Source organism: Gorilla gorilla, chromosome 9, assembly GCF_029281585.2.
Source record: "Gorilla gorilla gorilla isolate KB3781 chromosome 9, NHGRI_mGorGor1-v2.1_pri, whole genome shotgun sequence".
Taxonomy (NCBI): domain Eukaryota; kingdom Metazoa; phylum Chordata; class Mammalia; order Primates; family Hominidae; genus Gorilla; species Gorilla gorilla.
The window spans coordinates 95,022,399-95,046,548 of NC_073233.2; the positions used below are offsets into that span (position 1 = coordinate 95,022,399).

The following is a 24,150-nucleotide window of genomic DNA, read 5'->3' on the forward strand; positions in this document are numbered from 1 at the left end:
TATTTATTATTATTTTTTTTTATTATACTTTAAGTTTTAGGGTACATGTATACATGTGCCATGCTGGTGCGCTGCACCCACTAACTCGTCATCTGGCATTAGGTATATCTCCAATGCTATCCCTCCCCCCTCCCCCCACCCCACAACAGTCCCCAGAGTGTGATATTCCCCTTCCTGTGTCCATGTGATCTCATTGTTCAATTCCCACCTATGAGTGAGAATATGCGGTGTTTGGTTTTTTGTTCTTGCGATAGTTTACTGAGAATGATGGTTTCCAATTTCATCCATGTCCCTACAAAGGACATGAACTCATCATTTTTTTTTTTTTAAGTAAATTACAAGGAGTCTTGAGAGTACCAGTTCCAGGATTCAGTGATATCGAGGGCCCAGGCTTTTTCCATCCCCTACTCTGCTGATCTTGTTTCATTTGTGTTTTGCTTTCATGCTTATCAATAAATTCTATGATAATGATGATAGTAAGGATAGTGAAGGACATTAAATTTCATCTTTCTACTGTTTTCCTAAGAGGGCCTGGATGAACAAACTGGAAGTTAGGACATACCTCTTTGAAAGTAATGTTCTATTGAGATCATGTTAGAAATCATATGACTAATTCCTGATGTGGAAAGAGAATGGCCTTTCATATTGACAGTTCCTCCTTGTGTCCTGCCATCCCCTCTTCTTTCCCTACTGTCTTTTTCATGGGTTATAGAGATTAGACTGTGTATCTGGGTATCGCTATCATTATCAATGACTCTTGGAACTATAGTATGGGATGAGTAGCTGTTAAACCTTTTATAATTTTAATTTCTTTTAATTTTTTATTTAATTGTGGAGACTGGGTCTCAATAAGTTGCCCAGGCTGGTCTTGAGCTCCTGGCCTCAAGCGCTCTTCCTATCTTGGCCTCCCAAAGTGCTGGGTTTACAGGAGTGAGACACTGTACCAGGCTCATTAGATGTTTTAAAATGAGTTAAATTCAAATTATTGGAGTGATCTAATTTTACCCATTTTTTATATTGATTAAATAAATTGGTTTGCATAAAAGGTGCTAATTCTAATTTATGTGTTTAGTTACAGTTTTATTTTCTTTTTTTTTTTAACCTTGGGATGTGGCCTTCTGGTTTCTTCTTTCTTTTTAGATTGTACATATATCCTTTTACAAATTAGGCTTTATTTATTTATTTATTTATTTATACTCTTCCTATTGTGCTGATAGGCTTTATTTTTTTAAACCAGTTTTTGCTTTATAGAAACCTTGAGTGGAAAGTACAGAAAGGTCTCATATTACTCTGTTTCCCCTATTTTTAAAATCTTGCATTAATGCATTACATTTGTTACAATTAATGAACCAATATTGATGCCTTATTATTAATTGAAGCTTATAGTTTACATTGAGGATAATTCTTTGTGTTGTATAGTTCTGTGGGTTTGGACAAATGCATAATGTCATATATCCACCATTACGGTATCATACAGAATAGTTTCACCGCCCTGAAAATCCCCTGTGCTCCACCTATTCATCCCTTGCAGCCACTTTTTACTGTCTCTATAGTTTTGCCTTTTTCAGAATGGGAGAATTGTTTGTTGGTGTGTATCCCTCACTAGAGTGTGGTCTGCTGGGGATAGGGAATGTGTTATGTATACTATTATATCTGCAATGCTGTGTGCCTGGCCCACAGTTAACATTCAACTCCTCAGTGATGAATAAATGAATAATTTCTTGCCTAAGACTACCATGAATATAATTTAATCTTCATGAGAGGATATACTGCATAGTGATTATTATAAACTTACTTGGGCTTTGGACATAGAATACCTGATTTGTGATCCTGAGTTTGCCACGTGCAGTGTGTCCCTGGGAAAGTGACTTTTCTATGCCTGAATTTCCTTACCTATAAAATAAAATTAAAATAGAACATACCTCATAGGGGAGGGGTCCCCAGCAATACTGGTCCGTGGCCTGTTAGGAACTGGGCCATACAACAGGAGGTGAATGGCAGGCGAATGAGAGAAGCTTCGTCTGTATTTACAACCTCTCCCCATCGCTTGTATTGCCGACTGAGCTCTGCCTCCTGTCAGATCAGTGACAGCGTTAGGTTCTCATTAGGAGCGAACTCTTATGAATTGCGCATGTGAAGGATCTGGTTGCTCACTCCTTATGAGAATCTAATGCCTGATGATCTGGCACTGTCTCCTGTCACCCCTAGATGGGACCATCTAGTTACAGGAAAAAAGGCTCAGGGCTTCCACTGATGCTACATTGTGGTGAGTGTATAATTATTTCATCATATATTACAATGTAATAAGAAGATAAATAAAGTGAACAGTAAATGTAATGTGCTTGAATCATCCTAAAACTATCTGCACCCCCTCCCCGCCACCACCCACTGCTGGTTCATGGAAAAATTATCTTCCATGAAACCAGTCCCTGGTGCCTGCTGTCATAGGGTATTGTGAGCATTACTTGAGATAACACGTACAGTACCTAAAGCAGTGATTGGCACATAGAAAAGTTAATTAATGTTTTTAAAAATTATTATTGTTATTAGAGTTTTGCATAGGCTTATATAGGCTAGCCTGGCTTATATGCAAGAATTAATGGAAAGTCCTTACGATTTAAGAGTTAATTAGTAGTATATATATAAGTGGCTTTACTATTGTCACTATTGATTATAATGTACATGATATTGGATTCATTGTAGTATAATAGTAACAAAATTAAACTTTGATTTTGAGGTAGTCTTGACTCTTTTAATATGCTTAATAAAGGGTATAATCAGAGATAAACCTCTCAATATATGACATTTGTCTGTTTAGATCTTTGTAATGCTAACTGCAATTATTAGTATTTAACAACAACTTTATTGAAGTTTATTTAATATTTAATAAAATAGGCTTGCAGTAGTCCCTGTCTATCCACAAGGGATACATCCCAAGACCCCTAGTGGATGCTGGAATTTGCAGATTGTACCAAACCCTATACATACATACCTATGGTATGTTTTTTCTCTATACGTACATACCTATGATAAAGTTTATCTTACACATTTTTCACAATAAGGGATTAGTAACAATAATAAAACAAAGCCATTATAACAATATGCCAGCACCACTATTTGTGCACTTTGGGGCCATTATTAAGTAACGTAAGAGTTACTCAAATACATGCACCATGATACCAGGACAGTCGATGTGGTAACTGAAAGGGCTAAGTGCTAACTGGTGCATAGCATCTATAGCGTGGATACCTGGACAGTCGATGTGGTAACTGAAAGGGCTAAGTGCTAACTGGTGCATAGCGTCTATAGCGTGGATACCTGGACAGGGACAATTCACATCCTGAGGTGAGAGGGGGCAGCACAGCTTAAGATGTTATCAAACTACTCATAATGGCAAGCAGTTTAAAACTGATGAATTATTTATTTCTGGAATATTCCATTGAATATTTTTGGACTGCAGTTGATCATGGATAACTGAAACTGCAGAAAGTGAGACTGAGGAAAAGACTAGACTACTGTATTTAAAAATAGAATTCAATACGTTTTGACATGTTTATACACCCACGTAACCATCACCACATATTAAGATAATGAACCTAAAACATCATCCCCAGAATTTCTTCATGCTCCTTGGTAAGTCCTCCCCACCACTCACATACCTCATGGATGCCCTCTATTACTGTAGATTTGTTTATATTTTCTAGAATTTTATATAAATGGAATCATAGACCATGTCAACTTTTTCTGAAGTTACTTACTCTTGATCCCTCTTTACAAAACCACTTTATTAAGGTATAATGAAGTATAAAAACTATACATATTTAAAGTATATTGATACATTTTGACATACATATATATCAATGAAACTGTTACCACACTCAAGGTAGTGAACATACCCATTACTCTACAAATTTATTTCCTTTGGTAACCTCTCCTTTCAGCTTCTCCCTCCCACCTTCCCAAACAACCACTGATCTGCTGTCACCATGGATTAGTTTGCATTTTCTGGAGTTTTATATAAATGGAATCATACAGTACATACTCTCTTTTTTATCTGGCCTCTTTCAGCATAATTATTTTGAGATTCATATATTTTATTTTGTGTAACAATGGTTCATTCATTTTTATTGCCGATAAGCATTCTGTTGTTTGGTTCTATCATGATTCCTTTTTCTATTTGTTATTTGGGTTGTTTCTAGGATTTGGTGATTATGAGTAAAGCTGCTACAGAATTCACATACAAGTCATTGTATGGGCATGTGCTTTCATTTTTTTTTTTCCCTAGGGGTGCTGGTTATGTTAGTTTTCTAGGGCTGCCATAACAAGTAACACAGACTGTGTGGCTTAAACAGCAGAGATTTATTTTCTAACAGTTCTAGAAGTCTGGGATCAAGGCGTTGGCAAGGTTGGTTTTTTCTGAGGCCTCTTTCCTTAGCTTGTAGATGGCTGTTTTCTCCCTGTGCCTTCATATGGCTTTTCTGTCTGTGTGCCTGTGTCTAAATGTTTTCTTCCTGTAAGGACGCCAGTCATATTGGATTTGAACCCACCCTAAAGGAGCTCATTTTAACTTAATAACTTCCTTAAAGATCATATCTCCAAATACAGTTCATTCTGAGATATTGGGGGTTAGGACTGTAACATATATATTTTTTGGTGGGTTGGGGTGCACAATAAAGCTCATAGTGGAGGTTATATGGAGAACACATGTCTAGTATTTTCAAATTTCATTTAGTTTTGTTTTTAGAGACAGGGTCTTGCTCTATCATCCAGGCTGGAGTGCAATAGCATTATTACATCTCACTGCAATGCAAACTCCTGGGCTCAGATGATCCTTTCACCTCAGTCTCCTGAGTAGCTGGGACTGTAGGCATGTGCCACCAGGCCTGGCTTATTTATTTATTTATTTTTGTAGAGGTGGGGTTCTCACTATGTTGCCCATTCTGGGCTTGAACTCCTGGGCTCAAGTGACCCTCCCACTTTGTCCTTTTGAGTAGCTGGGACTACAGGCGTGTGCAACTGCACCCAGCTGTATAGCTTTAGTATTCTAAGAAGTGTCTAGGCTGTTTTCCAAAGTGATCATACCATTTTACATTCATGCTGGCATTGTTTGAGAGTTCTAGTTGCCCTACATCTATGGTAACACTTGGAAACGCCAGTCTTTTAAAATTTAGCCATTCTAATAGGTATATAGTCATAGCTTTAATTTGAATTTCCCTGATGACTAATGATGATGAATAAAAAAATTAAATTTTATGTGATTATTAAGTATCATAGGTTGTTCTCAGTGAACTGTCTTTTCAAAACTATTGCATATTTTAAAATTGGATTGTTTTTCTTATTATGGGGCTTTGAGAGCTCTTTATATATTCTGGATACATGTCCTTGATTGGATCTATATTCTGTAAAAATTTTTTTTCCATACTGTGGCTTCTTTTTTCATTCTCTAAACAATGTCTTTTAAAGAGAAGTTTAAAATTTGGATTTAATCTAATTTGTGAATTTTTTCTTTATTGATTCACTTGATGTGTATCTAAGAAAATTTTGCCTAATCTAAGGTCATAAGAGTTTCTGCTATATTTTCTTACTTCATAGTTCTAGATTTTACGTTTAACTCTATGATACAGTTTGCCCTTTTATATTTGGTGTAAAGTATCAATCACAGTTCATTTAATGTCATTATTTTTGCATATAGTTAAACAAATGTTCTAGCACCATTTATTGAAGAGTTCATCTTTTTTTTTTTTTTTTACAGAATTACGTTTGCACTGTTGTTGAAAAATCAGTTTTACACATATATGTGGGTCTCTTTCTGGACTCTCATCTCTTTCACTGATCTATTAGTCTATGTTTAAACCCAAACCATGCGGTCTTGATAACTGTAGGTATATGATAACTGTAGCAGTCATGTAGTATTAGTCTTCCAATTATATTCTCTTTAAGTATTGTTTTTGACTGTTGTAGGTCCTTTGCATTTCCATGTAAATTTTAGAACAGCTCTTCAATTTTTGTATAAAAAGCCTTTGAGATATCTATTAGAATTATATTTAATCTCTAGATCAATTTTGGCAGAATTAATATCTTGACAATATTGAGTATTTTGACCAATGAAAATTGAATAGTTCTGTATTTGTTTATGTTTTCTTTAATTTTTCTCAGCAGTGTTTTTACTTTTCAGTGTACAGGTCTTGTATATTTTTGTTAAACTTAACCACAAGTATTTAATATTTTTTAACCTTATTGTCAATAGTGTTGTTTTATTAGCTTGAATTTTCAGTTATTCATTGCTATTTATTTTGTATATTGATCTTATATCCTGCAACTTTGCTAAAGTCAATTTTTAGTTCTAGTAGCTTCTTTTTGATATGTTTCATAGTATCCTCTACATAGATGAACATGTCATCTAAGAAAAAGAGAAAATTTTACTTCTTTTTAAATCTGTATGCCTTATGAGAGTTAAAAAAATTTTTGGAATGGAAGTTTGATTATGTCAGATGCTTTTTCTGTATCTATAGAGATGAACATGTGCTTTTTCTTTTTTAGCTTAATATAGTGAATTACGTTGCTTGATGTTTGGCCTTGTATCCTAGAATAAATCCCATTCGCTGTATTATTCTTCTTATATATTGTTGGATTCAGTGTGCTCAGATTTTCTTAAGAACATTTATAACTATGCCCATGGGGGATATTGGTGTGTAGTTTTCTTGTTAATGTCTGCATTTAGTTTTGCTGCCTAGACAACACTGCCCTCATAAGAATGACTTAAGTAGAATTTCTTTCTTTTCAAATTCCTAGGTGAGTTTTGAGAAATGGGATTATTTCTTCCTTAAATGTTTGGTAGAATTTATGAGTGAAGCAATCTGGTCTTTTTTTCTTTGGCAAGATATTTTACTACTATTTCAACTTTTTTTTTTTTTTGAAGACATTAGTGGTATTTAGGCTAAGTATTTCTTCTTGTGAGAGCTGTGGTAGTTTGTGTCTTCCAAGCAATTTGTCCATTTTCCATTTCATTTAAGTTGTCAATTAATAGAAACAAAATTGTACATAATATTTCCTCATTATCCTTTTAATTTCTGAAGAGTTTGTAGTTTGTGTCACCTGATTCCTGATAATGGTAATTTGTGCCTTCTTTCTTCTTTTCCAGATTATAGTCTGTTTTAGGAAATGCCTTGTGTGGTTCTGAAAAGAGTATTCTGCATTTGTTTAGTGCAATGCTCTATAAACATCAATTAGATCAAGTTGATTAATAGTATTTTTTACCAGGCTCACATCTTTACTGATTTTCTCTCTACTTTTTCTGTCAATTATTAGAGAAGGTGTTGAAATCTCTGACTATAGTTACGGATTTGTGATATTTTATTGTGAAGTTGTATCAGTTTTTGATTCATGTATTTTAAAGCTCTGTTTTTAGATGCAAAAACATTTAAGTTTGTTATGTCCTCCTGATAATTTGTCCCTTTTATTGTTATGTAACAACCTTTTTCATCTCTGGCATTCTATGCCTATATCTAAAAAAAAAATCACTGACATGAGGAATGGGAATACTATTATTGACTTAGTTAAGTGAATGTCTTTGTAAAAGAAGATGAATTATCTAAATGAAATCAGCTTTTTGTGAGAAGAGAAGAAGGAATTGGAGGAAGGAAGACGAATGTTGTATACTCATCCAACAATTATTTATCACATATGCTAAGTTTGCCTACTTAAAAAATTTATGATAATTAAATGAAAGGTCAAATTTAGATATAATTCTTTATTCCTCACTCTCAAATTTGAAATTAAACAGACTCTCAATTATTATAATATTTGGTATTATCCCCATTTAATGGTTGAGAAAGTTCAGCTCTGATAGGAAGAGCGACACTATCTTGTTTTGAAACATAGTTGAAGTATAACTCTAAATCTCAGCATTTTTTTTTTTACTATTTTGTTTGCTTTGATGTAAGTGTAAGAAGATAGCATGATGGGGGACAAAACCTCATGCTTTTCTTTTGTTAATTTTTATTATGTTAAAAGAAGCAAAGCAAGACATAACATAGTATGTTGTTACGTCATGTCACATTGGGTAAAACATGACAGAACATATATTTACAAAAGTACACTCTTCTTTAGAGCCAGATGACTGCTCTCAATTTGGAAACAAACCATCTGCTTATCATTTAAATTCCTGAATTACTTACCAGCCCACATCTCTAAACAGAAGTAACATACTGTTACTTCTTAAAACCGCTGTTAAGGTCCATTGTCTCCATATGTAATGCATATTTCCTGTGTACTGAATGAAAACAGATTAGACATTCATGATGTTTAAAAAGACCAAGTTGATTTCTTTTTTTTTTTTTTCCTTTTAGACTGAGTCTCGCTCTGTCACCCAGGCTGGAGTGCAGTGGTACGATCTCAGCCTACTGCAACCTCCGCCTCCTGGGTCAAGTGATTCTCCTGCCTCAGCCTTCCAAGTAGCTGGGATTACAGGTGCCCGCCACCACACCCGGCTAATTTTTGTATTTTTAATAGAGATGGGGTTTCACCATGTTGGCCAGGCTGGTCTCAAGCTCATGACCTCAGGTGATCCGCCCGCCTTTGCCTCCCAAAGTGCTGGGATTACAGGCGTGAGCCACTGCGCCCAGCTCCAAATTGATTTCATTAACATGAAAAGCTAATGCATTATTTTTTCAACATTTGAAATTGCTTTAATGTAGTTAAGGAAATATTTGTTCATACTTTGCTAAACCACATACCCCAATATAATCAGTAAATAAGCACTTACTTGACATAGTCGAAACAATGACTTACTCATTAGCTCTTACATCTTGCATTTATTCAATATTTATTGAGTGTTTATCAGGTGTAAGTGGCAGAGGTATATTAGTGAATCTATATTCTAGTGAGAATTGTAAATGAATAATTAGTTACTATATAGTATGATACATTGTGGCAGAAGAAGGATTCAGGTCTGACAACTTTTTGCTTGGACAAATGGTGGATGGGAACACAGGTACAAGAGCACGCATCTGCAAGTAAAGGTGAGATTGGCAATGCTTGTTTGCCAACTTGCTGGTTTTTATATAGAGTACATATTTTTCTTCATGATCAAGTTAAGTGTATACTAGAGCAGTAGTTCTTAATTGGTGACATGTAGAATTTTGTATGGAATGCAGGGTTTTCATAACTTACTTATCTTGGATCCCCAGCGTACCTACGAGTATGACATGCAGGCTCTGTTTCATCTTTCCTGGATTGTTCATCTCTAGCATTTATTACTGGCTTTAGTATTTCTGTTGCTTTCAGCAGCTTCCATCTCTGCTCCCTGTTTCTATGAATTTAAGAAGTTTCTATGAATTTAAGATAAAATCTATCTCTAAAGCATATGAATTTCTGTCTAAAGCGTATGTGTCCTTCCTAAAAAAAATTTTCATTAATGTAGTACCCAGGTTTTTCCCAATGATAAGGGGGAGTTGAATTACCACTGAATTGAGAGCTACTTTTGGGTGGGACTGGGGAGGAGGGACAGGTAGTATTTTGAGAAAACAGCCTTATTTATATTTAATGAACTTCATGTATTTAAAGTTTACAGTTTGATGAGTTTTGGCAAATGTTTATAGTCATGTGACTATAAGCACAATCAAGATATAGAATATTTCTCTCTTCCTTAAAAAGTCCCTCCTTCCCCTTTGCAGTTTTCTCTTCCCATGTCCTAGATCCCAAGCAGTCACTTGTCTGCTCTCTGTCACTAAAATTTTGGCTTTTCTATAGCTCATATAAATGGATATATGTTTTCATTTATCTTGGGTAGATACCTAGGGATAGAATTGCTGGGCCTTATGGTAAGTATATGTTTAAATTTACAGGAAACTGACAAATTGTTTTCCAAACTGACTGTACCATTTTGCCTTCCCACCAGCAATATATGAGAGTTCCAGTATCTCCATATTCTCACTATCACTTGGTATTGTCATTCTTTTTACTTGTTCTAGTGCATGTGGAGTGGTATCTTATTTTAGTTTTAATTTGCATTTTCCTACAGACTAATGATATTGAACATCTTTTTGTTGGCTTTGGCTATTCATAAATATTTGTGTCTGTGTATACATATGCACATATATTCATATATAGTATGTATATGATATATGTAGATTTTTTTGTTTAAGTATCTGTTGAAATCTTTTGATCATTTCAATTTTTTGGGTTGTGTAGCTTATTTTTGACTAGTAAGAGTTATTTATATATTTTGAATTTAAGTGCTTTGCCACATATATATTTGCAGATATTTTTTCAGAGTTCGTGGCTTGCTTTTTCTTTCTTTCTTTTCTTTTTTTGTTTGAGATGGAGCCTCACTCTGTCGCCCAGGCTGGAGTGCAATGGTGTGATCTCAGCTCATTGCAACCTCTACCTCCCAGGTTCAAGCAATTCTCCCGCCTCAGCCTCTGAAGTAGCTGGGACTACAGGTGCATGCCACCACGCCTGGCTAATTTTTTGTATTTTTAGTAGAGATGGGGTTTCACCCTGTTAGCCAGGATGGTCTCGATCTCCTGACCTCGTGATCCGCCTGCCATGGCCTCCCAAAGTGCTGGGATTACAGGTGTGAGCCACCACGCCCAGCTGCTTTTTCATTTTTTAAATTAAGTAATGGGCTATCATGGGCAAACAATTTGACTGCAAAGAGCAAAAGGTTTTTAATTTTGATTAGGCACGTTTTATCAATGTATTAGTTGTTCTGCCTCCTTCTATTTATGTTATAGTTACAAAGGTAGTTTTAAAGGTCCCTGGTACAAGGAGAGGGACTGTGTATGGAGGACAGTCAGTGTCACATTTTAAGAAGCACATGTGGGATAGGATATATATTTTGGTGTGGGCATCTTTGGATGGTATAATCTGCAGTGATGAAATTTTTTCTTTAATATTTGTTTTTTTATCCCCAATGTAATATATCTTTGCTCAAATCAAGATCATAAATGTTTTCTCCAGTGTTTTTCTTCCAGAAGTTTTATGTTTTGAGCTCTAACATTTAAGTCTGTGATTTATTTTGAGTTAGTTTTTGTTATGGAGTGAGGTATGGGTTGAGGTTCATATATTTCCATCTGGAAATTCCGTTGTTTCACCTCTGTTAGTAAACTATTGATTCTCCATTGAATTATATTGATATCTTTGTAGAAAATCAATTGGACATATAGTGTTGGGTCTATTTTTGAATTCTAACTTTATTCCACTACCACACTGTCTTGATTACTTGAATCTTTATAATAAGTCTTGAAATAAGTCTGCCAACTTTGTTCTTTTTTTCTTAACATTGTTATGACTATCTTGTATCCTTTGCATTTTTAATATAAATTTTATACTCAGATTGTCATTTTCTGCAAAAATGCCTGTTAGGTTTTGATTGAGATTGCTTTGACTTTATGATCAATTTGAGGAGATTTGATAATATTAAATCTCCGTTTATGTACATAGCATATTTCTGCACTTTCTTAGGTTTTTAATTTCTTGCAGCATTATTTTTCACTTTTTAGTGTTTAGGTCATTTACTTCCTTTGTTAAGCTTTATTCCTAAATGTTTAATATATTTGTATTCTAATGGAATGGAAATGTTTTCTAAAATTTCATTTTCTAATTGTTTTTTGGTAGGATACAGAAAACAATTGTGTATTGAATATGTACATTGTTTTTAATGAGTTTGCTAAACTTATGACTAGATCACTTTCTTATACATTTCTTAGGATTTTTCTACCTGCACAGTCATGTCCTGTGTGCATTTGGAAAGTTTTATTGCTTCTTTCCCAATGTTTATTTTTATAATATCTTTTCCATGTTTTATTTCACTGGGTTAGAGCATCTGGAAAAATAGCAAATAGAAGTGGTGAGAGTGGCCATCCTGACCTTATTTCTCATTTTAGGTAGAAAGTTGTTCACTTATAAGTCTGATGATAGTTGTCCCTTGTCAAATTGAAGAAGTTTCATTCCATAGCAGTGTCTACCCTGCAGACAGAAACTCTATTAGTTATTAGAATAGGAAAAATTTTAAAAATTTAATATTTTAAAAAAGTAAACATTTAAAATTAAAAAAATTTAAAATTTAACAAGAAAGGCAAAAACTCACAGTTCTTACCTTATACAGCAGCAGTCTTTTATGTTTTCATATAAAGAAAGATTAGCTATTGAATGGTGTCTTAATTACTAAAAGGGGTACAAGAGGAATCTGAGGGATCTAGCAGTAGCAGGTAAAAGCTAGGGGAGGTTAGCAAATGAAGGAACCAAGGACTTGAGAGAGGGTCCTCCTCCCCAAACCCCTCAGGCTTTGCTTTAGATCTCTTTAAAGAGAGTTTGTAACTCATTATTTGCTGGTAGTGTAGAAACTTGCTAGAGGGCATGGGCCACAGGTGGTCTGTAGAAGAGTCCACTCTTGCCAGAGCATGGATGAGCTCGAGCAGGTCTATAGAAAATGCCTGCTGTCTTGGTAGTGTTGGTAGAGAGTTGCCTAGGGGTGCAGCTGAAGCTACTGTGGAAATCATCTTCAGGAAGTTCTCAGAAGCAGCAACTAGTTTAGGAGAGCCTGGCTTGAGGGCGTGGATAGAGTACTGTGGAAGCAGCCTCATGTAGCTGTGCTGTAAGTGCTACTGGAAAAGGCTGATTTGTGTGCAAAAGATTCTTTTAGTTTTCCCCTATTTCAATTATTATTTCATTTGCATTTTTCAAAAATAGTTATTTTTGGATGTAGAATTCTGGATTGACAATCCGGCATCTACTGTTTGTGTCGAGAAGTCTGCCATTAATTGTATTTTCTCTCCCTAAGTATAAAGTGTCTGCTTTTAAGATTTTTTTCTCTATCTTTGGTTTTCAGAAATTTGAATATGATGTGTCCATGTGCGAATTGCTTTGTGTTTTTCCTTTTTGGAGTTCTTTTAGCTTCCAGATTTCCTCCTCCTCCTCCTCCTTCTTCCTCCCTTCTCCCTCCTTCACCCCTTCCTCTCCTCTCCCTCTTGTCCTCTTTTTTTCCCGTTTCCCTTTCTTTTTCCTCTTTCTCCTCCTTTTACTTTTCCTTCTACTCCTTTTTTCTCTTCTTCCTTCTCCTTTCTTCTTCTTTTCTTCCTCTTTTTTTCTTCAACATTCAGGAGGTTTTTGACAATTATTTCATTTTTTTTTCTGCCTCCTTTTCTATCTCCTTTCCTGTTGGGACCTCAATTACATGCGTTGAACTGTTTGATATTTCTTGGTCTCTGAGTCTTTCATTTCTCTTCAGTCTTTTTTTCCTCGGTCTTCTTCAAATTAGAAATTTCTGGTATCTATCTTCAAGATCACTGATTATTTTTCTCTGCCATCTCAACTATTCTGTTGAGCTCATCTAGCAAATTTTTATTTCAGTGATTGTACTTTTTTAGCTCAGTTATTTCCATTTAGTTCTTTGTTATAGTTTCCTTTTTCTGTTGAAATTCCTTATTTATCCATCTATTAAATAACATATTGCCAAGAATTTTTTGAACATGTTTTCTTGTAACTTTTGACCATATTTATAAAAGCTATTTTGACATCTTTGTTTTTGAAATGCAATACCTGGACCCATTTGGATTCAGTCTTCATTGACTTCTTTTCTTTCTTTCTTTCTTTTTTTTTTTTTTTAACCTGACCATGGAGCACACTTTCCTGTTTTGTTTGTTTGTTTGCATGTCTAGTTGTTTTTGATTGGAAATTGGACATTTTATACTATATATTTCCAATTGGTCCTCCAACCTTAAGTTCTGCCCTCTGAAACTTCAAGCCAGTAGGCTTTTGCTTTCTTTCACCTGAGCTGTGTGCAGTTGCAGAACATATCTTAGTGAAAGGTGCAGCAAACACACAGCAGCTTTGTCTTTTAGGTGTAGAACCCTTTCTAGTTTTTGCCTGACTTTTTGTCAGGCTCATGAGTATTTCCAACATGTATGCAAAATTAAGCAGTCAGTCAAGCTTTTGAGTAGAATTTATATTCAGAATTGAGTCTCAGTCTTTCTGTGGATCTTTCCCCTCCAGAATTTGCTTCTTAAACTATAGTTGCTCTAATTTTTGAACTTTGACATGTAACCACTTTGATGTGGTAAGGATATAGTTTTCTGCTGTCAGAACCGCTGGGGAGTTTGGTGCGCACCCCTTGGCAAGAAAGGCAAAAACTAAGTTCTTACATTATACAGTAGCAGTCTTTCATGAGTAAATTCTGCTCGCATTTTGTTGTTCTTCCAATATTGTTTTAAATACTTTTGTCTAGATTTTACATTGTTTTCTGTGAGACGAATGATGTGACCTTTACCTCACCATTATTAGATGTTCCTGATAAATTTCTTTTAAAATTTCAAAACTAATATATGTACCTGATTAAAAAAATTGGGAAAATAGTATAGTATAAAATAAAAAAACTACAGAAATTATTAGTAGAGCTGTAAATTGCATTTGCTAAGTTATTGCTTATTAAAAAAACAAACAGGTAAATATTTACAATGAATTATCCTGATGAATGCATACCTATCCGAGTAGATAAATATGGTGTTTTTGTGTTAAATTAAATCAGTGGTTAGCATGCTTTTTTTTTCTAAAGGGCCAGTAAATATTTTTGGCTATGCATGCCATACAGTCTCTGTTGCAACTATTCAATTCTGCTATTGTAGTTTGAAAGCAGCCATAGACAATAGGTAAACAAATGGGCATGGTGGTGTGCCAGTAATACTTCATTTATATAAACAGGTGGCAGGCTGAATTTTGCCTGCAGGTGTTGCTTTTTTGAGGAGAGAAAGTCATTCCCTTCATGGGAAATGTTTGGTAATGTGAACTGTTGTTTCTCATCATGAGGGATTACTCCAAGTGTCAATTTTTCATTTGTAATGAAGAAAGTATTACCTTTAATCTTCTAGTTGGGAATATACTTTGGAATTCACTCTATCTAACCATAATGTTTTACTGTGTGTACTTTGTGTGTGAAAGTGTGTGTGTGTGTGTGTGTTTTCTGGCTACTTTCAAGAGTTTTTTTTTTATTTAGATTTTATAATTTTGTTAATGATGTTTCTGGGTATGGTTTTTCTTTTTTATTATAAATTCACAATTCATAATTGTATACATTTATGGGGAACAAAGCAATGTTATAATCTATGAATACAATGTGGAATAATTAAATCAAGCTAGTTAACATATCTATTACCTCAATTACTTAACTTTTTTGTGGCAGGAACATTTGAAATTTACTCTCTTAGCAATTTGGAAATGTGCTGTACTCTATTATCAACTGTATTCACCATGCAGTGCAATAGTACTCAAAAGAAGAAAAATAAAAGCCATATTTCTCTGGAGATTTTGTACCCTTTGATCAAATCTCCTCATTTCCCCACCTCCAGCCTCTGTAACCATCATTCTACTTTCTGCTATGGGTTTCATATAAGTGAGAACACGTGATGTTTGTCTTTCTGGGTACGACTTATACAGCATAATGTTCTCCAGTTTCATCCATGTTGTCTCAAATGACAGAGTTTCCTTCATTTTAAAGACTGAATAGTATTCCATAGGGTAAATACCTCACCTTTTCTTTATCCATTCATCTGTTGATGGACACTTAGGTTGATTTCATAACTTAGCTATTGTAAATAGTTGCTGCAGTGAACATAGGGGTGCAGACATCTCTTCAACAAACTGATTTCAAATCTTTTGGGTGAATACCCAGCAGTGGGATTGCTGGGTCATATGGCAGTTCTATTTTTAGTGTTTTTGAGAAACTTCTATACTTTTTTCCATAATGCCTGTACTAATTTATATTCCCACCAAGAGTATATAAAGGTTCCCTTTTCTCCATATCCTTGCCAACACTTATCTTTCATCTTTTTGATGAAAGCCATTCTGACAGGTGTGAGATGATACATCATTGTGGTTTTAATTTGCATTTCTCTGCTAATTTCTGATGTTGGTTTTTTTTTTTCATATATCTGTTGACCATTTGTATGTCTTCTTTTGAGAAATGTCTATTCAGGTCGCTTATCCATTTTTTTCAATTGAATTTTTTGTTTTCTTGCTATTGAATTATTTGTGCTCCTTACATATTTGGGTTATTCATTCTTTATTGGATGGATGGTTTGCAACCATTTTCTTCCAGTCCGTGGTTTGTCTCTCTACTCCATTGTTTTCTTTGCTATGCAAAAGCTTTTTAGTTTGATGTAGTTCCCATTTGTCTATTTTTGTTTTTGTTGCCTGCACCTTTGGGATCAAATTCAAAAAATCATTGCCCAGACCAATGTTGTTTAGTCTTTATCCTGTGCTTTCTTTTAGTAGTTTTAGAGTTTCAGGCCTATGTTTAAGTCTTTAATCCATTTTTCACTGATTTTTGTATATGGTGTGAGACAAGGCTCTAATTTCATTCTCCTGTATGTGAAAATCCAGTTTTGACAGCACTATTTATTGAAGACACTGTCCTTTTCCCATTGTGTATTTGTGGTACTTTTGTCAAAAATCAGTGGAAGCCATGTGTGGTGGCATGTGCCTGTAATCCCAGCTACTTGGGAGGCTGAGGCAGGAGGATTAGTTGAACTCAGGAGTTTTTTGAGATCAGCCTGGGGGAATGTAGTGAGACTCAGTCTCAAAAACAAAAATTGGTTGATTGTATATGAACCTGCTTTAGCCTCTGGAGTAGTTGGGAGTAGTGCATCACCATGCCAGGCTAATTGTTTTATTTTTATTTTTTAGAAAATAAAACTGGCCTTAAGCGATCCTCCTACTTTAGCCTCCCAAGTAGCTGGGAGGCTACTTACGTGTGCGAGCCACTCTACCTGTTGATTTTTGCTTTTCATATTCACAGCTATGATTAGCGTTCCTTTGTTTTTGGTTTTTCATTAATCCATCACATATTTTTACATTTGAAAAGTCAAAATTAGTATTTGTCAAACATCCGTTAATCTCAAAAAGTGCTGTACTAAACTAGACCTTGGATTCAATGTTTTACGCCATCTAACTCTTTATGGAGTGTTTTCATGTATATTAATACCTGCATTGACCACTTTCGGGCAGGTTGATATTAACTGTGACCATCTTACAGACAAAATCAATGTGTAGAGAGTTTAAATGACCTGCCTAAGGTTGCCCAAGTAGTAAACAATTGGACATGAGATAACTAGACATCTAGTTGCCTAATAGGAAATAAATATCTGCTAAATACAGCTATTTTTGTATTTATATTTATAAATTGCATGTTAAATTGACCCACTGAAATCTTTCTATAACATGATGCCTACGTGATTAAAGGTATTGTAAGATAATGATTGAAATGTATTATAATAATACTCCTCACACCAGTAATCCCAGCACTCTGGGAAGCTGAGACAGGGGGATCACCTGAAGTCAGGAGTTCAAGGCCAGCCTGGCCAACATGGCGAAACCCCGTCTCTACTAAAAAATGCAAAAATTAGCCTGGCATGGTGGCGTGTGCCTGTAGTCCCAGCTACTCGGGAGGCTGAGGCACAAGAATCACTTGAACCTGGCAGGCGAAGGTTGCAATGAGCCGAGATCGTGCCACTGCACTCCAGCCTGGGTAACAAAGCAAGACTGTCTCAAAAAAACAACAAACAAACAAACAAAACTTTTAGTGTAACAAAAATTGCTACTTCTTTTCTAAGAGAAGGAGTCTCTGTATATTGCCCAGTCTGGCCTCTTAACTCCTGGACTCAAAGGATCCTCCTGCCTCAGCCTCCTGAATAGCTGGGACTATAGGCATGTGCCATTGTGCCTAGCTTACTGTTATTGTTACTTTTTATTTTTATTATTACCAAACAATGTGTGTGCATAGCAGAACATAGAAAATAACTAAAGAAGAAAATCACCCAGAGATTACTGCTGTTATCACCTCAGCATACATCCTTATAGATCTTTTTGATTTGCACACATATACACAAAAACACACAAAAGTCCAATCCAGAAGTTTGCATTTATTACATCTAGGTTTTATGTCTCTTAAGTCTCTTGTCTAGCACTGTTCTTAAAAACAGTCTCTTGTTAACTCATTATTTTTTTGAGACAAAGTCTTACTTTGTTGCCCAAGCTGGAGTGCAGTGGCGCAATCTCGGCTCACTGCAACCTCCACCTCCTGGGTTCAAGTGATTCTCCTGCCTCAGCCTCCCAAGTAGCCAGGACTACAGGCACGCACCACCATGCCTAGCTAATTTTCATATTTTTAGTAGACATGGGGTTTCACTATGTTGGCCAGGCTGGTCTTGAGCTCCTGACCTCGAGATCTGCCCGCTTCAGTCTCCCAAAGTGCTGGGATTACAGGCGTGAGCCACCACACATAGCTGTTAACTTATTTTTAAACAAAGACATTGTAGACAGTTATTTCCCCCTGTCACTGACATAGAATGAATGTTTTTAGTATTAATCATCTTAGATGTAATAAAAACTCAAAAGAAAGAGACATTTCAATCAAGAATTTGCTATAGGTAAATTTACAAATGCTGAGAATTAGCTCTGAATTCATTATTTTTGACCCTTGTTAGTAGTTCTTTAGGTACAAGGAAATGAAAAGCAATCTCTTTAGCAGAGGTCAGAAGAAAGTTGTACACTTCAGTGCTTTCCCATAGAAACAAAGGAAGCTTAGCTGAATTGGCAGAATGCTATTAGAATGAGATATCCTTAAAAATGTTGGTGGGAAGAGCTGATGAAATAAATAAGTTGGGAACAAAGGATTGAATTTGGTATTCTTCTTCTACTGGAGAAGGTACCGAGAAAGAATTTGATCCTCTGATTGCCTAGGGTTTTGAGACATGAGAAAGAATGTACTTTGATCTGGTTTTGAGAAATTATTGCATATTTTATTTTAAGTGCTTGCTGCCTCTGCCTTTCCCCTTTTGCTCCTCAAATATATAAAGTAAGTGGCCTGACCTACAGGAGGACTGTTAAAAATCGTATCACTAGATTAAATAGAATTAAAAAAGAAACAGGAAGATTGAAGATGTAGTTTAATATATGTATCATTAATAATAGAATAAATACAAGAACATAATGGGTGAGAAATTTATTTCTTAATAAAAATTTCTGAGACTAGACCTTTCAACGTTTAGTTATACATGCTTTAATGAAAATCTATCATAGTAAATTTATAATTTTTGTTTGAGTATGTGAATAATCCTTCTGCGCATTATTGGCCTGTTATAAATCTTTCAATGAATTGTGGGTTGGAGTTACATTCATATTGTGCTGAATTTACAAAATTTAACAGTTTGCTTTAAACGTTTTAAAAATTTTCTAACTTAGCACCAAATCCCCCCATACCTTTGTGTGTGTGTGTGTGTGTGTGTGTGTGTGTGTGTGTGTATGCCTATGGAGAAAAGTTCCAGAGATTCTTATTTCTCATTTTTAAAAAGTTAGAAAAAATTTAGCTCTTATTTATAAATTACATGCTGTATTTTACTAATTAAGTCTATAGCCTTGCTTAACTTTGTCTTGACAATTTCTAAACTGAATCTTTCTATTTTTCTAATGCCATAAATGTGTGGATTTGCAACAACAAAGATCTGTGTTTTTCAACTTTAGCTGGGCTTAAGTACTACTTAGCAATTCTATGTTCTATTTACTTATGTGTTCCTATACTCTCACCCCTGTCCTTAAGCTAGTGTCTTCGTCATTCTCAGAGGTTTATTCTTCTAATTCAGAGAGGGAGAGGGAAGGGGAAGAGAAAAGGGGAAAATTTACACAGTGGGAGAGGGTCAGGGAAAGGGAGAGGAAGAGAGTTTAGTTATATTTGCACCTGCTTCCTTTTAACACAGACAACAGATTGCTATGTATGTTCTTAATATTGTCTTGAACAGGAATCTTTCTCAGTCATAGCCATTTTCCTTCTTGTATCTGTAATTTCTTCCACCTTACTGAACACTGACTTCTACTTAGCCAGTAAAAACGTGTTTAAATATCTTCTATCCTAAAAATATCCTGTTACCAATTTTCTCTCAACTATGATTCTCATTCTAGCCACAAGTCAATCTCCTTCTTTACCTTTATTGTCAAACTTTTCACATTTACTTATACAATTTATATCTTCTCATTCCGTCCTCAACTATATTCTCATCTGCACTGCTCTATTAAAATTGTAAAGTATTTGACCTATTGGAGACTGTTGATTACTTCTATAACGGTTTTTTCAAAATGTAATTAAATATTTACGTGTAGTTTAAAAGTGAAATTGTGGCTGGGCGCAGTGGTGCACGCCTGTAATCCCAGCACTTTGGGAGGCCAAAGCGGGTGGATCACCTGAGGGTCAAGAGTTAGCGACCAGCCTGACTAACATGGTGAGACCCTGTCTCTACTAAGTACAAAAAAATTAGCTGGGCACGGTGGCACATGCCTGTAATTTGAGCTACTTGGGAGGGTGAGACAGGAGAATCGCTTGTACCTGGGAGGTGGAGGTTGCAGTGAGCCGAGTGCACCATTGCACTCCAGCCTGGGCAACAAGAGCGAAACTCTGTCTCAAAAAAAAAAAAAAAAAAAGAAAAAAAGTGAAATGGTATGCTGCAAAGGTTACAGAAAATAGTAGTATTCTTTTCTACTGCTTCTAGCACATGAATTCCACAATGCAGAGGCAACCACTTGCAGTCTTTGCCTTATTTCCTCTGTTGCTTCGTTGTATCTAAATTAACTTTCCTACACTGCTATTCTTGTTTTGGTTTACACATTACTGACTTCCTACTACAGAAGATGGGAATTTGGTGTTCTTTACACTCTGTGGTGGTGTAGGATGTTCGCAGTATGGTAATACATAAATTTTGTTTAAAATAGTATTTAATGTTTAACATATTCTGTTCAAACTGTGTAACAATTACTCGTAGCTGAGCCATTGTACAACTTTTCTTGCTACCTTATGTTTTTTTCATAGTTAATAATTGCCTCACTTTTTATTTGCTTAGTTTCTTTGTACCTATTACTAACTCCCTAACTTTGTGACATAAGATTCCTTTCAATATTATCGAGAACACCTAGTAATTTTTCAGTTATATTTTTCCCTCTGTGGAGCTACATCATTTGTTTAAGTTTGTTATCTTGTTCCGGTCTTGTCTGACTGCTTGAGACTTCCGTTTACCTCTGTAATTTGTTGAATCCCAGTTGTCTTTTTGGATTTGCTCTGTATTTTACTGCTTGTGGCCGTAGGTAGATATTTTTAGATCTTTAGATCTTGCAAATCTGGAAATATTTTTATATTATTTTCATAATTAAGAGTTTGATTAATACAGATTTCTATGTGAGAAATTCCTTACCTTCCAAATTTTAAGGCATTATTTTATTGTCTTCTAGTTGCAAGTATTGCTGTTGAGTAGTCCTGGGTTGTTTTGATTCCTGTTTCTTTGTTTAATGAAATTTCAGGATGTGGTTTAATGTGGGTCTCTAAAAAATCACTGTGCTGAGTATGAGTACTTAGCAGGCTCTTTCACTTTGGGAATTCATATCCTTGTATTGAGAAATATCCTAGTGTAATTTTGAGTCCTCTACTCTATTTCTTTGTTTTTCTGTTTGAATTCCTGGAAGAGTTTCTCAACTTTTATTTGGAATTTTTTTACTAAAATTTATAGTTTTGCTATTATAATTTCTTAGAGTCCTTCAGTTCTCTAAAGTGTTCCTTTTCTTATAACATCCTATTCTTGTTTTATGGTTGCAATGGATGTGTTTTTGTGGGTACTTTTCAGAAATTTCTTTTGATCTTCCATTTAATTTATTTCTTCCACATTTCTTTTTTCTGTTTATTTTGCTCTGTCTTTCCTGTTAAAGGAATTCCTTAAATGCCTATTGATTCTTGTTTGCCTTTTATTTAAAAGTTACTTTGAAGCTTATGGAAGCTCACTGTTTTTATTTGTGGGTCTTTACCTATTTCAATGTGTAATTTCCAAAAGTTAGCATCTACCTATTTCAATATGTAATTTCCAAAAGTTAACATCTTGTGGGTCTTTTTTCTTGGGCTGCTTTTTTTTTCCTAGAGAGAGATCCTCTTATTACCTATCACGAGAATGGGAAAGTGGTTGGGATATAAGCAGAGTTCCACTGCTTTTGGATCAATGGAAAGAGATATAGTAGGTGCTGAGGTGGGATGGATGGTGGCCTAACATTCGCTGTGTATGGTTTGACTTAATATCCCATCGTTATTAGTGTAGTGTCTCACTTCTGCCCTAATTATCCTAACTCTGGTTTTTTTCCTTTAGGGAATCTTCTCTTAGTATGAGAGGGAGGTGATCGGTGTCCAACTGGGTAGACAAGAAGAGAGGAGTCTAACTCCTTTTTAGACTGCTTTGCAGCCAGTCCACCAGTTCTCAGTCTTACCTGCATTCTGGCTTTCCGGTGCCTTTCTAGTGATGCTTCTAATTCCTAAGGTTCTGCTGAACAAATTAGCATGTCTTCTGACTCTTCAGAGAGTGAAATTTTAGCTACCTTTGTACTGTTAAGTCAGTTACTCTCTTGTTCATGCTCCAAAGTTTCATTGATATTTTTTGTGTTCCGTCTGTCCCTTAATTGTGTTCTTTTTTTCTTTGTGGTTTATACTTTTTTATTTCCTTCTGTCGTTTTTGTAGTATTTCTGGAGGGAGTAATGTTAAGTCTATATGTTCACTGTAGTATATTTAACGTAATGGCTTTTCTTCATTTTGAAATTCTTTACTCTTGAGAAATTATTTACTCTTGACTTCTAGGATTTTATTTTTCTGGAATGCCTTCTGATTCTCATGTTACTTTATTTTTTGAGATGGATTTTCACTCTTGACGCCCAGGCTGGAGTGCAATGGTGTAATCTTGGCTCACTGCAACCTCCACCTCCTGGTTCAAGCGATTCTCCAGCCTCAGCCTTCCAAGTAGCTGGGATTACAGGCATGTGCCACCATGCCTGGCTAATTTTTTGTATTTTTAGTAGAGACGGGTTTCACCATGTCGGTCAGGCTGGTCTCAAACTCCTGACCTCAGGCGCCCCACCCGCCTCGGCCTCCCAAGTTGCTGGGATTACAGGCATGAGCCACCGCATCCGGCCCTTATGTTACTTTTGAGTCTTCCCTGCTGTATCCTTTTCTTTTGCCTCATTTTATATGTTGTTATTTCCTATTATTCTTTTCTTCTGTTTAACTTTCTTGATTTGCCTCATCAAGTTTTCTGGTTACAATCAACTCTTTATACACTGATGACACCAAAATGATATTGATAGTTCTTACCTATACTCTGAGGTCTGGTTCCATAATATCTGTTAGGCATCTTTTTTTATGCATCTCCCACATATATCAGTTTCCTTACCCCTTCTCCAGTTCTCCACCTCTTGTACCCTTGGATTTTATTAGATGTGTGTTTAGTTTTTAAATTTAAAATTCCGTGATGTTTCTAAGTTTATAAATTCTTAAAATTTATATTTAGTAGAGCATCCTTCAAATTACATATTTTTGATTATTAAAGGTTAGAAATGCATTCCTTTTATGCCAGGCTAGAAAAATAAAAGCACATATTGAACAGAGGAACATGCACCCTATTCTTGTCTCAACCATCATGCACTCTCAACCATCTCATGAAGTCTTTTTCCTTCAGCCCCACTGGCCATCTTATTTGTACTCAAACATGCCAAGTATGATCCTACCTACAGGCTCTTGTGGTCTTTTGACTAGAACCTTCTTTCCTCCAATTTTCAAATTAGTTGATATATTGACATCTTGTAGAGGGGGTTTTGGCAAATAGTAGGTATCGAGTTAGTGTCAGCAAGTATTACTGTCATTATCGTTGTAATATCCATACTGGCTATTCACTTTCTGGTTTCACTTAGTTTCCATTCAAATTATCTTCTCCTAAAAGAGGCCACCCTTGATTTACTCTATTTAAAATATCCCTTCTACCTCATTGTTATTCATATGCTTATTATGCTTAATTTTTTTCATTGCACATATTCACATGCATATGACTTATTTATTTCTGTAGTTATTTGCTTCCACTTTCTCCTAGATGTAAACTCCTTAAAAATAAGGGCATTGTCAAATTGACTCTATCGTTAATTCCTTCAATTTGCCCTTTACAGTGCTTATGAAATAATTGTTCGATAAATTCTAAACTAACCAATCAATATCCTTTTCTTCCTGTATATTACAGTGTTCTACACTGTATCAGTTGATTTTCCATTAAGTACTCTTTAGATACAATCCTAAAGAATGTTTTATGAGGGTC

The 24,150-nt window shown here is 35.3% G+C and overlaps 1 protein-coding gene and 1 pseudogene across 8 annotated transcripts in view; one reads left to right on the forward strand and one right to left on the reverse strand.

Moving 5' to 3' along the window:
- Positions 1 to 3,298, reverse strand: part of LOC109028692 (E3 ubiquitin-protein ligase XIAP-like) — a 41,408-nt pseudogene extending 38,110 nt beyond the window's left edge.
- TMEM135 (transmembrane protein 135) overlaps positions 1 to 24,150 on the forward strand; it is a 360,134-nt gene that overhangs the window by 169,082 nt on the left and 166,902 nt on the right. The gene's annotated exons all lie outside the window — the stretch shown is intronic.